The 13,868-nt window shown below is 37.2% G+C and overlaps 1 long non-coding RNA gene and 2 pseudogenes across 2 annotated transcripts; all 3 read left to right on the plus strand.

Annotated features, from left to right (window-relative positions):
- Nucleotides 1-342: 342 nt before the first annotated feature.
- Nucleotides 343-1,175, plus strand: LOC113312007 (annotated as a pseudogene).
- Nucleotides 1,176-3,274: 2,099 nt separating this feature from the next.
- On the plus strand, nucleotides 3,275-6,074 carry LOC113308329. Of its 2 annotated transcripts, none has more exons than XR_003339678.1 (4): nucleotides 3,275-3,354; nucleotides 3,910-3,984; nucleotides 4,152-4,273; nucleotides 5,613-6,074. It is a non-coding gene; the product is annotated as an uncharacterized LOC113308329 (long non-coding RNA). The 2 variants fall into 2 exon arrangements; XR_003339679.1 differs by lacking the exon at nucleotides 5,613-6,074 and adding an exon at nucleotides 5,252-5,336.
- A 2,644-nt stretch (nucleotides 6,075-8,718) lies between these two features.
- On the plus strand, nucleotides 8,719-9,856 carry LOC113313187 (annotated as a pseudogene).
- Nucleotides 9,857-13,868: the final 4,012 nt, after the last annotated feature.

Here is a 13,868-nt window from a genome sequence, read left to right on the forward strand (position 1 = left end):
GCTCTCAATCTTTCACGTTCGCAGATTAAACGTGCTTGTTCAGCGTAATGTCTTTCAATTTCTTCTTCAATTGTCTGTTGATTTTTTGAGTTTCTCTCACATGTAAAATTCTTCTTCCTTCCTCTCGATTTCCTTCGCCATCTTGGTCATTTCGTCCCTGATGTTGTCCGTTCTCTTGATTTCCACCATTTTTCCCATTATCAAAAGTTTCATTTTGTGGAACGTAACGATCATCAGCTCTTTCTCTATTTTCACGATATTCTTCATTAGGATTTGATATTACTTTTTGAATATTGTTACTTTTTGGTTTTCAGCATACCATTCCATGAATTAACAACTGTAATGGTTATAAAACTGACAGACAAAATTATTGGTACTTGTGCTGCAGGTGCATTTTCGGCTACATTTACCGTTTAAAAACAATTGTCCATACACAGTATGGCCAGGCACATTGACTGGGAGTGGTGGATCCCAATTGTCTAAAACCGGGTTTGAACTTGCATCCGGGGCATCATCATCGGTAGATGCTCCAGCGGGATGGTCAGGCCGATTTTGGGCAAGAACCGGGTGTTCCACTGGTTCCTCCGGAAGGCTCACCTGTGCCACTGCAGATTGTGCTTCGGGTGCAGCTGAATGCAATGGTGCTGGAGCTATTCCACCAGCAACCCTACTTGAATTCACTCTAAACGGTGACGGTGGTAAAGATTTTTACGATGTTAGCAATGTTGATGGTTTCAACTTGCCAGCCTCTATCACTCCAAAAGGTGGTTGTAGTTCGACTGAGTGCCGAAGTAATATAAACTCTGTTTGCCCACCAGAATTAAGCGTTAAGGATGCTGGTGGCAGTGTAGTTGCTTGTAAGAGTGCTTGCTTAGCATTACAACAACCTCAATATTGTTGTACCGGTTCCTTCAATACTGCTGAGACTTGTCCTCCAACGAATTATTCAAAGATCTTTAAAGATGCTTGTCCTCAAGCTTATAGTTACGCATATGATGATAGAAGTAGCACATTTACTTGTGCCGCTGGTGGTAATTACGACATTACATTCTGCCCCTGAATAGAAATCTAAGGTGGTTTGTTCTACTCTACATGGATGAATAAATAAGAGAAGACTTGTTTGTTAAAGGCAAGTCTTTTCATCTCTTATCAACCTATGTTTTAGTTTTTGTTTATTAATGGGTCATTAGATCCTTGACCGCGTGTATTACAAGAATCCATTACAAGAATCCATTACAAAGTGGATACTATGGTCTTGTTCGGTAAAATTTATGATTATAGATAATCATAAATTGATAAATAATTTTGATATAATGATTTATAATAAATTTTTGGTAAATTTTAAGATTTTTCTCCTTTGTCAACAATTGGAAAAAATAATAATACATCAGACACAGCTTTTGGTTGGTAGCAAGATTTGAAAAACAGGTCACGGCTCAGGTCACGGCCACTGAGCGTGACCGTTATAACGCGTTTTGACGGGTGTGGGCACGTTTCAGGCAAAAATCGCGTTATTTAGGTAAAAAACGCGTTTTTTATACGTTATTCTAAAATAACAGGCGTTATAACGGTTAAACAGAAAATGAAAAAGAATTATGGTTTGAAATTCCTATCTAACAGTTACAACGTGCGTGAAAACAGTTACAACGGGTCTAATAACGTTGTTATAACGTTTTCTATATATTATTATTTTATTATTTTATTTTAAAAATATCAGTTGTAATTTTTTAATCTTTATTTTAGATATAAAGAATTGTAAGAAAATATTTTTATATTCTTTTTTATTAAAAAACGGTTATAACTGACGTGAAAACGGGAAAAATGGTCTAAAAAACTTACCTTGAAATGTTATTTAGATGGATAAAACGTAAAATTCAATTTTAGAAAAACGGTTATAACGTGTGTGAAAACGGAAAAACAGTCCTAAAAAACTGCCGTTATTTCCTATTTATCGGCATTATATAGGCACGGGGTTCGGGGACCCTCACGGCCACGGTATATGGGTGTGACCGTTTTAACGGGTTTTTTTTTGAGAAAAAAAATGAGTGTTTTTCAAACCTTGGTTGGTAGCCTAGCAACAAGCTGGGCTCCAACACCTCTTTGAATAGCAACACCTAATCTATGAAAATTAAAACTACCAAAACCACTACTAGCGTCATTTACTAACAAGATAATTCTTCAGGCGTTTGAAAAAACACAAAGTGTCGTCACCAAGCTCCTCTAGAGTGGAGAAGGCTAAAACACTCAGACCATAACCCAAAGAAGTACACTTGTCCAAATATTTAGTGCGCTTTCTGGACACTGCATTAGAAATAGTCTTCCCTGAGACAAAATAGCGAACACCATTTCTAGTGAAGGGCGAGACGCCAGTGACATTTTAAAAATAAATTTTTCCAAACATTTTTTTCCAGATAATTGATTATCTTGGAATGATGATCTCAAAAAGGAGAGGAAAGAATAATGATCTAGAATATTTTTTAGTCCTATGTTGTTTTTTTGTCTCTCTCTTGATAGTTTAGCGAAAATAAGAAGAAAAAATTCAATTTGAGTTCCTTAGAAAAAAATAATTTATTATAATAAATTTTCAAAACAACTTTTTCATGTTTATGGAAATAATGGATTTTTTCAATTATGATTAAAATAAGCAATTATTATAATGGTTACCGAACACATATAAAATCCATTATAATCTGCATAATGGATTATAAGCTGATAATCAATTAAAATAATGGTTACCAAACAACCTCTATATTATTATAATCCGCATTTCTTAAATTAAAAGTTTCGGATGTTGTTTAATTTGATCCACTAGCTAGTAAATTTATCATATGTTATTGTCGTGTATCACATTTTATTTTTCGTTCAATTTTCGAATCTCTTTTAAGAGAGAGCGTATGGTACAGAATTGCAAATTGTACAAACGGTCCGGATCATGGGACTCATGTTTTTGGCGTTATGGACTTAATCACCTAACTTGTTAAATCTGCTTGATGTGTAATACTGTAAGTTTCATTCATAGGTTAGGCATAGTCATTCAGAAGGGTGTTGGTGCCCAACTGGTGACTAGGAACCCATCCAGTTTTTTAAAATAAATGAATAAGGAATGAAATTAGGATATTTATTTTTCTTCAAAAAAAAGAAAAGAAAATTATATCTGTCCATCACAGTTATCTAACGGCAATGCATTTTGCTGAGGTGGATGCCAAGCTGAGCCGATAACAAACATACATATCTTGGTAAAGGGAAACGAATCCATAAAAGATCTCTATCCAGTCACAATTTTACACTGCTTCTGCTTTCCGAATCGTTCCGTGATTCAATTTGTTGTTATGATTGTACTAAGAAATGCGTAAGGTACGATCTTTCTTAACCATATTTACTCTAATTGATGTATTGTTTCTTAGGTTTCTTGATTCATTTGAAATAAGTTAAGCCATAATTTGGGTCTTGATTTTAGTGAAGTATGTGTGATGATATCTGAATTTGGAACTCGAATGCCACATTATCTTTCTGACTTAAAAGTTGTGTTAGTACAAACTTACGACTAGTATTAGCAGCTGAAAATTTCTCATAGCATTTCAAAAAGGGAATCATTTCCATTCAAACTTGTCCTCCATAACATGTATTGATTTGTACCTTGATATAACCAAAGTCATGCGTTATATTAATCATAGCATTTCTTGTTTCACTCTTGCTGTAATCATCTATAATCTCAGTCCGAGCAACATTGCTTTTAGTCTAAGCCTAGTGAGTCTTGAGGGTCTGATCATCTAACTTCATACAATCTAGAATCGTTTTATTTTTATTCCCTGGTTTAATATTTAGAGAAAAGAAACCTGCATTAAGAATTAGAACTGTCTTTAAACTTCTTTTTTTTAACAGGATACTGTTTTCACTTCCTGTTGGCAGTCTTGGAAGTCGGCCCTGCTCATCTTCTTAACACCAAACTTGGCAACCTTGAGACTTCGAGTACATTCACAAGAGGTGATGTGGTGTTGTTCTGTTCATCGCTTTTCTGAAGTGTATTCATGTCTGATCAAGTGCTTATACATCGAATTTTGAAATTTGAATTTATATGGCTAGGTATAAATGCTTGAGCAAGAAAAAGTTGTTGTCTCTATATTCATATGGTTCGATTTTCGTCTGTGCAGGAGCTAATAAAGTTGGAAACGTGTGCAAGGAGGTCCTTTACTTTGCAAGAAAAGAGAACAGGCAGTGACATGTACCAACCAGGCTTCTCTTGATCTCTGCGACTAATTACAGACTTGTCAATGTGAGAACAATGGTTGGGTAACTATTAGCATGCAGTTAGAGTTTGTTGAGTTCTTAGTTAGTTGTACTTAAGATGTGTTTGCAATATGATCTGTGGCGCAATGGTAGCACGTCTGACTCCAAGTTAGAAGGTTGTGTGTTCGATTCATGCCAGATTTTCTCTACAATGACTTAGAATCATGTTTCGTGTTTAGAATGTTATTAAAATCCTACTGCCTGCAAACTTAGAATCAACTTGTAACCACATTGAATAGATCTTGTATACAAGACCCTTGTTCCTCGTAATTAAGCGATGTTTTATTTCGGGAAGAATTGGAAGACACACAGATGGGAGAATCATATTTGGAATACGCAAATGACAGTCGAATAATTAAAACTGTTAGCAAAGAATAAATATCAAAATATAGTCAAAAGGAAAAACATGGTCACATAAACTAAGATCTCATGTAGCTGCAATTCATTGTCCATCAGTGAGTTGCCGCTGAATGGCTAAGCTTTTGAATCAGTCAGCAGTTAGCCTTACACCAGTGCATTACAAGCTTTTTAGGACTTCCTCAGAAGTTATTCTGTTTCGGATACCCTCATGCTAAACATGCATATCGAAGCTTGTACGGTCAGTGGTTACAAGTGTAGAGGAACAAGATCCACTTGCGAACGAGGTTTCTTATTCAACACTGTAATTTCTTGATGTTGATGTTTTGTAGGGACTGACTGTTTGCTCTAAAATAGTAAATGGAAAGAAAGTTGTGGTTGTTTTTTAATGGTTACTACGGGAAATATAGCAATGAGGTACACGATATAGTAAAGGTCTTACCTAAAAGAATGTTTGATCAAAGTTTATCTGGCAATAATGTGTTTCCATGTTATCTATATTGCCATCATTCCTCTGCTTGAGTGACCAATGAACTCGGTAATGCGTGTCATTAAAGCTACTGCTCTCGTTATTGATCCAATTTTCTCTTCTGGCAATATACTGTAGGTATATGTATTGAGAACCAAACCCAAAGACTTATCAAGGCCTGAGATTTTCTAATCACCTGCAGCAGCTTCCAAGTTCAAGGATGATCTTGTTGAGATTAACAATACTTATAAATAACCATCCAAAGTGTAATTTGTTATTTCATGTTTATAGATATGATGGTTGAATTCGTCTAGTGTTCTAGTCTCTCATTTCTGAATTTTCTTTTTAAAGGAACTCCTCTCCGTTAAAGTTCAACTAGAAGTTGAAATATCAGGATGTGTCAATTTGGGGTTTCTTTTTATATGTGTCTTTGCATATGTTGTTTCCTTCTTTAATTTTTATTTGATTTAGAATGGCTGAAAAACTCATTTCCTGACAGATTGGTTCATTCAGGCACAAATTGCAGAACTACAAAATAGGTTGTGTTCATTGCACTCAACAGAGGATGAGTTACAAGTGTTAAGGAACCAGAAACCAGCCTTTGAGAGAGATAGGAGTTCACTACTAAGGGTACAACGCAGAAACAAAAATCATGTGGAGTTTGGCAGTAGATTGCAGGAGGTACACGCATCTCATAAAGTACTAAGATTCAAAACTTGAAATGAGGGGTTGTGCAATATTCTGACGAATAAGTAGCACCTAGCAAAAAATTTCCGCTGACAAATTTATATATCCGTAAGCCTGACATCATTTGAATAATCTTATTTCATGTGGAAGATGCGCAAGCCTGCACTTCTCTAGCAAGTTTCAGATGTTGTGGGAAGAAATAGAATTATACAAGATTTCTTCAATTTAATATACTTGCTTGTTGGAAGTTTTACCTGTATTAAATTTATCATATGTCGATACTATTTATTTCATTTTTCTCCTCCTGTTCAAACTTGTTGTATCTCGGTTTGGATAATTTATAAATTTGCTGTTTTCTGGATTTAGATAAATTTATCTTCTTCAGTGTATCATTTTTTTGAGACAGTCTCAGATTACCAACTATTATTCCTTCTCCTTTAGTTAGTCCGGTACTCTTGCGCTTTTCTCTAAGGTTGTTTGGTCTCAAACACCTTATGCAGATGTTATTGAACATAATAGTATTTCGAATATTAATCTGAAGGAATGGGTCACAAAATGGCTCACAGATGATGCATTAAAAAAGAATGCAGGGGCTGTTTTTCAATTGCTTGGAGCATTTGGAAAGATAGATGTTCCAATGTTTTTGAAGGGAAAAATCTTAATCACCACTCTACTGCTAGACTTTCTCTTAAGCTAGTTAATGACACTGAATTATATCTGAATAATTCGGATACCCATGTTCAGATTAGATCAGTACCTATTGTTGATAAAACAATTGATTAAGTTACTAGCTCTTTGCCTATTGACTGTCATATAGTTTTTAGTGATGCTGCCTATGATAAAGATAATAACCTATATGGTATTGGTTTGGTTTTGACAGACCTTGCAGGCTCATTCCTTGGATGCAAACGTAAAGCTGGGAATGTGAGGAATGCTGAGGAAGCTGAAAGTCTGACCTTATTTGAAGCAGTGAAGGGGGTTAAAGTCAAAGGCCTAGATAAAGCATGCTTTGTCAGTGATGCTAAAACAGTTATAGACTCTTTCGATTCAAGTAATAGCCAATTGCATTGGTATAATAAAATAGTCATAGATGACTGTAAATCAATTATTCCTTGTTTTAGTTTAGTTAGATTTGAATTTATAAGAAGAAACAATATTATGATGGCAGATAAAGCAGCAAAATTTAGTAGGAGGTCTAGAACATCTGGAGAATGGATGGGTTACATCCCTGAATTCTTAAACTCTACTGCTATGTAATCTTTTTTCCTTAATATAATCCATTTTTTCTAGCAGAAAAAAAAAAAAAAACAAATCCTATAGTTCGAAAAATTAACCTATAGTCAGAAAATGGAGTACTGCTTCGGATTCAACAACAAAAGTTTACAAAAGCTTTGATATTCAACGAACAAACTTACTTAATTTAATATCTGTTCCAATCTCTCCACTCAGTTGGACATTTTTTCGTGTATTGCGCTTCTAAATTTGCTTGCCTTTCCCCATCCCTTAACGTCAAACTATTTCCTGGATTGCAATGATATGTCAGTCGAGGTTAAGGTAGAACAAAAAGAAAAGAAAAGTATAAGTTGTGTTTTCTTTTCATTTGTCCTTGTCCACGTATCGTGTGATATCGTTAAATTTCTGATTGCAGTAGTTTGTCATGTCATGTCATGTCGGCAGAATTTATTTACGTCTCTTTACTTCCTCTCCTCTTATATATTTTCAATTACTTTTGCCGTCTCAATAAGAATTTCTTTTTTTGCACACTCACTCAACAATCTTGACAACATCTTAGACTGGAAATATGTGGAAAATAAGTATCCCCGCCCCAAACTAATACGCGATGGCTAGATCTGCTGGGTCGTACAGATAGCGTTCAAATGTGCCCATCTCAAATTTTCAACTACAAATTCTTCCTTCACTCCCCCTGGGTCCAACTATGAACGTACGTTAGATGTGATTTATAGAGAAATTCATGATCAAAATTAATGTGAATCTTCATAATTCATTATGCCTCTCGGTACAATCTTGACAACATCTCAACCCAGCGACGACCAGATCAAGGTCGCACAGAAAAAGTTTCATAAGTATGGTGTGCCCTTGCTAAACTAAAATCCTGCCTTCACTTTCGAAATGTGAATTAGTGATTTACTTCCATAATTGTATACCGAGAATTTCTCTTTTTCTAAATTTGTCCAAAACATACTCACAGGTATAAATGTCATACAAGCTTGTACAATGCACAGTTCAAAATGTCCAATGGATGAGCAAATTTGAACGAGTTGCATTGATTCAGGGGTGAACTTCAAGGTTTATAACCACGCACGTTTTGTCCAATTTTCCTTTAGAATAGTCAGTGGTCTCTCCTCGTGACATTGGAAGAAGTAGCAGCGGTGGTTGAAATGACAGTCTCTTCTCCCTAAGTTCTCTAACTTTTAGAGGAATATAGAACTCTTAACTGACCGAGAAAAAAACAAACACAAGAAAAATCGCCTCTCACAGACCATTTCCTGCACGTCTTCCGAGAGCACGGGTCCATTGAAATCCATTAAAAAAGAATAACTATGAGAGACGTTTTGACCTGTTTTTTTTCACTCAGTCTGTAGAGAAGCACTGCAAGTTTAATTAATTAGTAGCGAGCTGTATATATTTTTCACCGAGCAGCCCCATAAATGTGTTGCCTACTTGATGGAGTCTGGTGAGATAGGGGAAAGCGATGCGGGATCCCCACCACCTCATAAACATGTGCTTATATATTCAAACCTCGGAGATATTTCTAATCTTTTAAGAATACCAAGGAAAATGGAGGTCAACCGTAAATGAGTGACTAATTACTCTTATCATAAACAGCTACAAAAAAAAAATCTATAAATGGTCACTGAACCAAATGTAGTATTCACTCCTACTTTCCTATACTTGCGTGAAAAAGAAGAAAAAATTCGCTGAGGAAACAAATTTTCAGCTTTCAATGGAAGCAAAAGGATTTTTCGCCATTTTCTTGGCTCTTGTGTCCATAACAGGTTTAGTTTTAGTGCTCGCCTTATTTCTTGTTTATTTTTTTTCCTTTTCTTATTGGTTTCGGCGTTTCATTCCATGAATTATCAACTGTAATGTTTAAATAAGTAGTTAAGACCGATGTTTATATACTGTATATAGGTTGAAAATGACAGGAAAGTTCTTGGTACTTTTTATTGCAGGTGCATTTTCGGCTACATTTACACTTAGAAACAATTGCCCATACACAGTATGGCCAGGCACTTTGACTGGGGGTGGATCCATTCCCAATTATCTAGAACTGGGTTTGTACTTGCACCCGGGGCATCATCATCCGTAGATGCTCCAGCTGGATGGTCAGGCCGATTCTGGGCAAGAACTGGTTGCACTACTGATTCCTCTGGGAGGCTCAAATGTGCCACTGCAGACTGTGCTTCGGGTAGAGTTGAATGTAACGGTGCTGGCGCTATTCCACCAGCAACCCTACTTGAATTCACTCTAAACGGAAACGGTGGTCAAGATTTTTATGATGTTAGCCTTGTTGATGGTTTTAATTTGCCTGCCTCTATCACTCCACAACGAGGTGGATGTAGCTCGACTACATGCCAACGTAATGTAAACTCCGTTTGCCCACAAGACTTAAGCGTTAGGGATGCTGGTGGCAGTGTAATTGCTTGTAAGAGTGCTTGCGAAGCATTCCGTCAACCCCAATATTGTTGTACCGGTTCCTTCAATACTCCTGCGACTTGTCCTCCGACGGATTACTCTCGAGGATCTTTAAAAATGCTTGTCCTCAAGCTTATAGTTACGCATACGATGATAGCACTAGTACATTTACTTGTGCTGCTGGCGGTAATTACGTCATCACATTCTGCCCCTGAAAAAGGAAATCTTCTACTTGAATAAATGAATAATTAAGAGAAGACTTGCTTGTTAAACTCTAAGTCTTTTCATCTCTGTGGTTTTAAGTTTTATTAACTGATGATGTTTGATCAGTTTCTCAATTATGGGTCATTAGATCCTTCACTGTGTTTCCTATAATAAATTTCAATGTTACCTATTACAAAGTGGATTACATATTGTTATAACTTCTTACCTTTGCATCAAAATTAGATCACTACTGATTCATTTGTGGATAGAATTCGAAACGATGCGGTAGAACCACATTCGAGTAGAGAAGAAAACCCTGTTAATGACACACAAAAATTCCATTCAAAACACCTTCAACATCAAAACGGGATAACTTTTCTTCTTTTGTTTGAGTGAGAAGAACATGGAGAGGAGGAGAAATCGCGCCACTTCCCGTATAAAATCATGTAAATTCCGGAAGCTAGTATCCGGCCATGTCAACGAATTTTGACTTGGCCGGAAACTTCATTAGTCATTACTCGGCTGTTAGTAACCGAGTCAATTAGTGCTACTCTTGAGACACCATGATCTGGGTGTGGGAATTGAGATAACACAAATGTGGCAGTATTATGATCATCACTAGAAGATATCGGAACTTGATGACTCTCTCCAAGTTGATGTAATGAGCTATAGATACCGGTTGCAGAGTGAAAACCGCTTCTAGAGTAGAGAGTTTGCTCGGCAGAAACCGCTGATTCCTGTTCATCAGTGTTGATCCATGTTTCTTGACTCGACATGTTTATGTGTTACTTGTTAACCGTGAAAATCCAAAGATTGTTTCGAGATTTGAAAGTAAACTGGTACCAGATAGACTGATTGTGTTGTTTATTTATGCATCAGCCTTCATCAGTAAATGTATAGTACTTGGCCTCTTTAGACTCGTTCTGCATAGCTCAAATCGAAAGTGGACGGCCTCGTCCAGTCGTCTTGCGTTTGGAAATTCCCGTAACCTTAAAAGATTCATTCTCTACGCGTTATTATCCATTCAAATGAAATAAATAAATAAAACCTAGGCAGTATGAGACACATGTAACGTTGAGGATGAATTCTAGTTGGTTTATTCCAATTTAAAAGGGTGAATCTTTTTCCCGGAGAGCATAATGCTTTTGGGATTCTATCCATGGCTATCAGAAATAAATAACTTAGCTAACAATATTGCTATCACAGATAACATCGTCGGATTTGGTGAGATCTTTAGTCCCACATATTGCTGGATGATGTACAGCACACAGCACATATTGCTGATAATGATGCACAGCCGTTTTCTCCGACAACACCTGCTGTAAATGATACATGTTCTGCTGATAAGGATATTGATTCAGCACTGTCTCATGCTTCTTCTTCTGCTGTACCTGCGTCTGGTACAGAATTTGTTACTCGTTCTCCCACAAAAAATGCAGATAGTCGAGATCATCATAATATAGTTGCAGACGAGGAACTTAGCCGGAGTAAACGTACAAAATTTGAGAACATCAGGCATAAGGATTTTGTTTACTGGCAGGGTGTTTCAAAACAGTCTGACACAACCTTGGTTTCCCCTGCAGCTTCACCTATACCAGTCAAGTCCTCAGGTACTCCCTATCCTATAACTCATTTTGTGAATTGTGATGCATTTTCTACTGCACATCGTTTTTTTGTTGCAGTTATTTCAAATGATGTTGAACCCAAATCATTTAAAGAGGCAATGGCTGATCCACGATGGCGTCAGGTAATGCAGGCTGAAGTTGCTGCACTAATATCCAATGGTACATGGACAATTGAAGATTTGCCTGCCAACAAGTCTGCAATTGGTTGTATGTGGGTTTTTCGCATTAAGCGAAAATCTGATGGCTCAGTTGAGCGCTACAAAGCCAGATTAGTTGTTTTTGGAAATCATCAACAGGAAGGAATTAATTTCACTGAAACTTTCGCTCCCACAGTAAAAATGGTTATTGTACGAACTCTTCTTGCGGTTGCTGCAATAAACAACTGGGAGTTAGTTCAGATGGATGTACACAATGCGTTTCTTCCTGGTGATTTAAATGAAGAAGTCTATATGCGACTTCCTCCTGGTTTCAGTAATGGATTATCTGGCAAAGTCTGTAGACTTCGTAAGTCTTTGTATGGTTTACGCCAGGCTCCCCGGTGTTGGTATGCTAAGCTAGCAACTGCTTTGCGTACATATGTTTTTTCTACCAGTGCTTCTGATCACTCGTTATTTCTTTATCGCCATGGAAATATTATCATGTATATTCTTGTGTATGTGGATGATCTTGTTATTGCTGGTAACAACACAGCTGCTATTTGCGAATTTCAGGAATATCTAGGCAGATGTTTTCATATGAAGAATTTGGGGAAATTAAAATATTTTCTTGGCATTGAGGTAGCTAGAAGTTCCAAAGGAATTTTCCTTTGTCAGCGCAAATATGCTCTAGATATCTTGACAGAAACAGGCTTCTCGGTTCAAAACCAACTAATATTCCCATGGAAGAAAATCATCGGCTGGCTCTTGTATCAGACTCACCTATGCCTGATCCTGCTCGTTATATAAGGTTGGTGGGGAGACTGATTTATCTCAATCTTACACGGCCGGATCTGTGTTACTCTGTTCATATTCTTTCCCAGTTTCTGCAACATCCAACTCAATCACATTGGGATGCTGCACTTCGATTTGTGCGCTATTTGAAATCTAGCCTGGGGCAAGGTATTTTACTTCGTGCTGATTCCAAGTTAGTTCTTGATTGTGATGCAGATTGGGCTAGCTGTCCACTTAGTCGACGTTCACTCACGGCTCACTTTATCTTTCTCGGGGGTTCTCCTATATCTTGGAAAACGAAGAAACAGACCACAGTTTCTCGTTCCTCAGCCGAAGCAGAATATCATGCTTTTGCTTCCACAACTTGTGAAATTATATGGTTAAAAGGATTATTACGGAATTTTGGTATAGGACATACAAAACCAGTTTCGATTCATTGTGATAGTCAAGTTGTGTTACATATTGCTAATAATCCTGTCTTTCATGAACGAACGAAGCATATCGAGATTGACTGTCACTTTGTGCGTGACGAAATACTTCGAGGTACTATCCGTCCATCTTATATTCATACTACCTCTCAACTAGCTGATATTCTGACTAAAGCCTGGGGTCGTCAGCAGTTTCAAAATCTTCTTCTCAAGATGGGCATTTCGACTCTTCATGCTCCAACTTGAGGGGGGGTATTGGGTATATTCTTGTATATTTGTATATATTCATTTACTTGTTTTGAGAATATATTCACCTCTTTTAGAATATCTTTTAGAATATTTTTGTAACCCTAACTCCTTTATATAGGAGTCATTGTTATCAATGAACACACAATTGAATTATTCTTCTCGTCTTGTTTTGAGTTATCTTGTCTTGTCTTAGGTTATAGAAACCTTCATCTTTAGTCCCACATTGTCTCGGTTATCTATGATCCTGCAGTTTATAATCCTTAGGGCCTCTTCACTCATCGTCAATTGGTTTTGAGTTGGATGCCCATATTTTAACATGGTATCAGAGCAGTCTATTTTTGTGTCGAGTCATTTGATCGCACCTTTACTCCGCATCAGCGATTTAATGTCCACGTGTTAGAGTCACTAGATTTGTGCCAGTGCTACGCACCGGACATAATTTTTCTTTTGACGTTATATGCGCGGGGCTCCGTTACTCCCCGTGGCAATGCATTTTTGATCTGGTGTGCGTGAGGGTTCGTTCTGCCCCGTAGCGATGCATTTTTGATTTGGTGTGCACAGGGGTTCTCCCCTCCCCGTGGCAATGTACTTTTGATGGGGTGTGTCAGGGAAAATACATTAAATAGGTGGAGAATATGTTATTTTTCCTTTTAACTTGGTATGCGCGGGGCTTTGCCGCGCCCCGTGCCAATACATTTTTTATTTGGTGTGCGCAGGGCTTCGCCCCGCCCCGTGGCGATGCATTTTTTATTTGGTGTGCGCGGGACTTTGCCCCGCCCCGTGGCGATGCATTTTTTATTTGGTGTGCGCGGAACTTTGCCCCGTCCCGTGAAAATGTATTTTTTATTTGGTGTGGCGGGGCAAATACATTAAAAAGGTGGAGAATATGTGCAAATTTTATTTATTTTTTCCTTTTATTTTTGCAGAAAATATTTGGATTTTTTCCCCTATGTATCTATTAATTTGGAAAAAAAGA

This window comes from Papaver somniferum, chromosome 9 (assembly GCF_003573695.1).
Source record: "Papaver somniferum cultivar HN1 chromosome 9, ASM357369v1, whole genome shotgun sequence".
Lineage (NCBI taxonomy): Eukaryota > Viridiplantae > Streptophyta > Magnoliopsida > Ranunculales > Papaveraceae > Papaver > Papaver somniferum.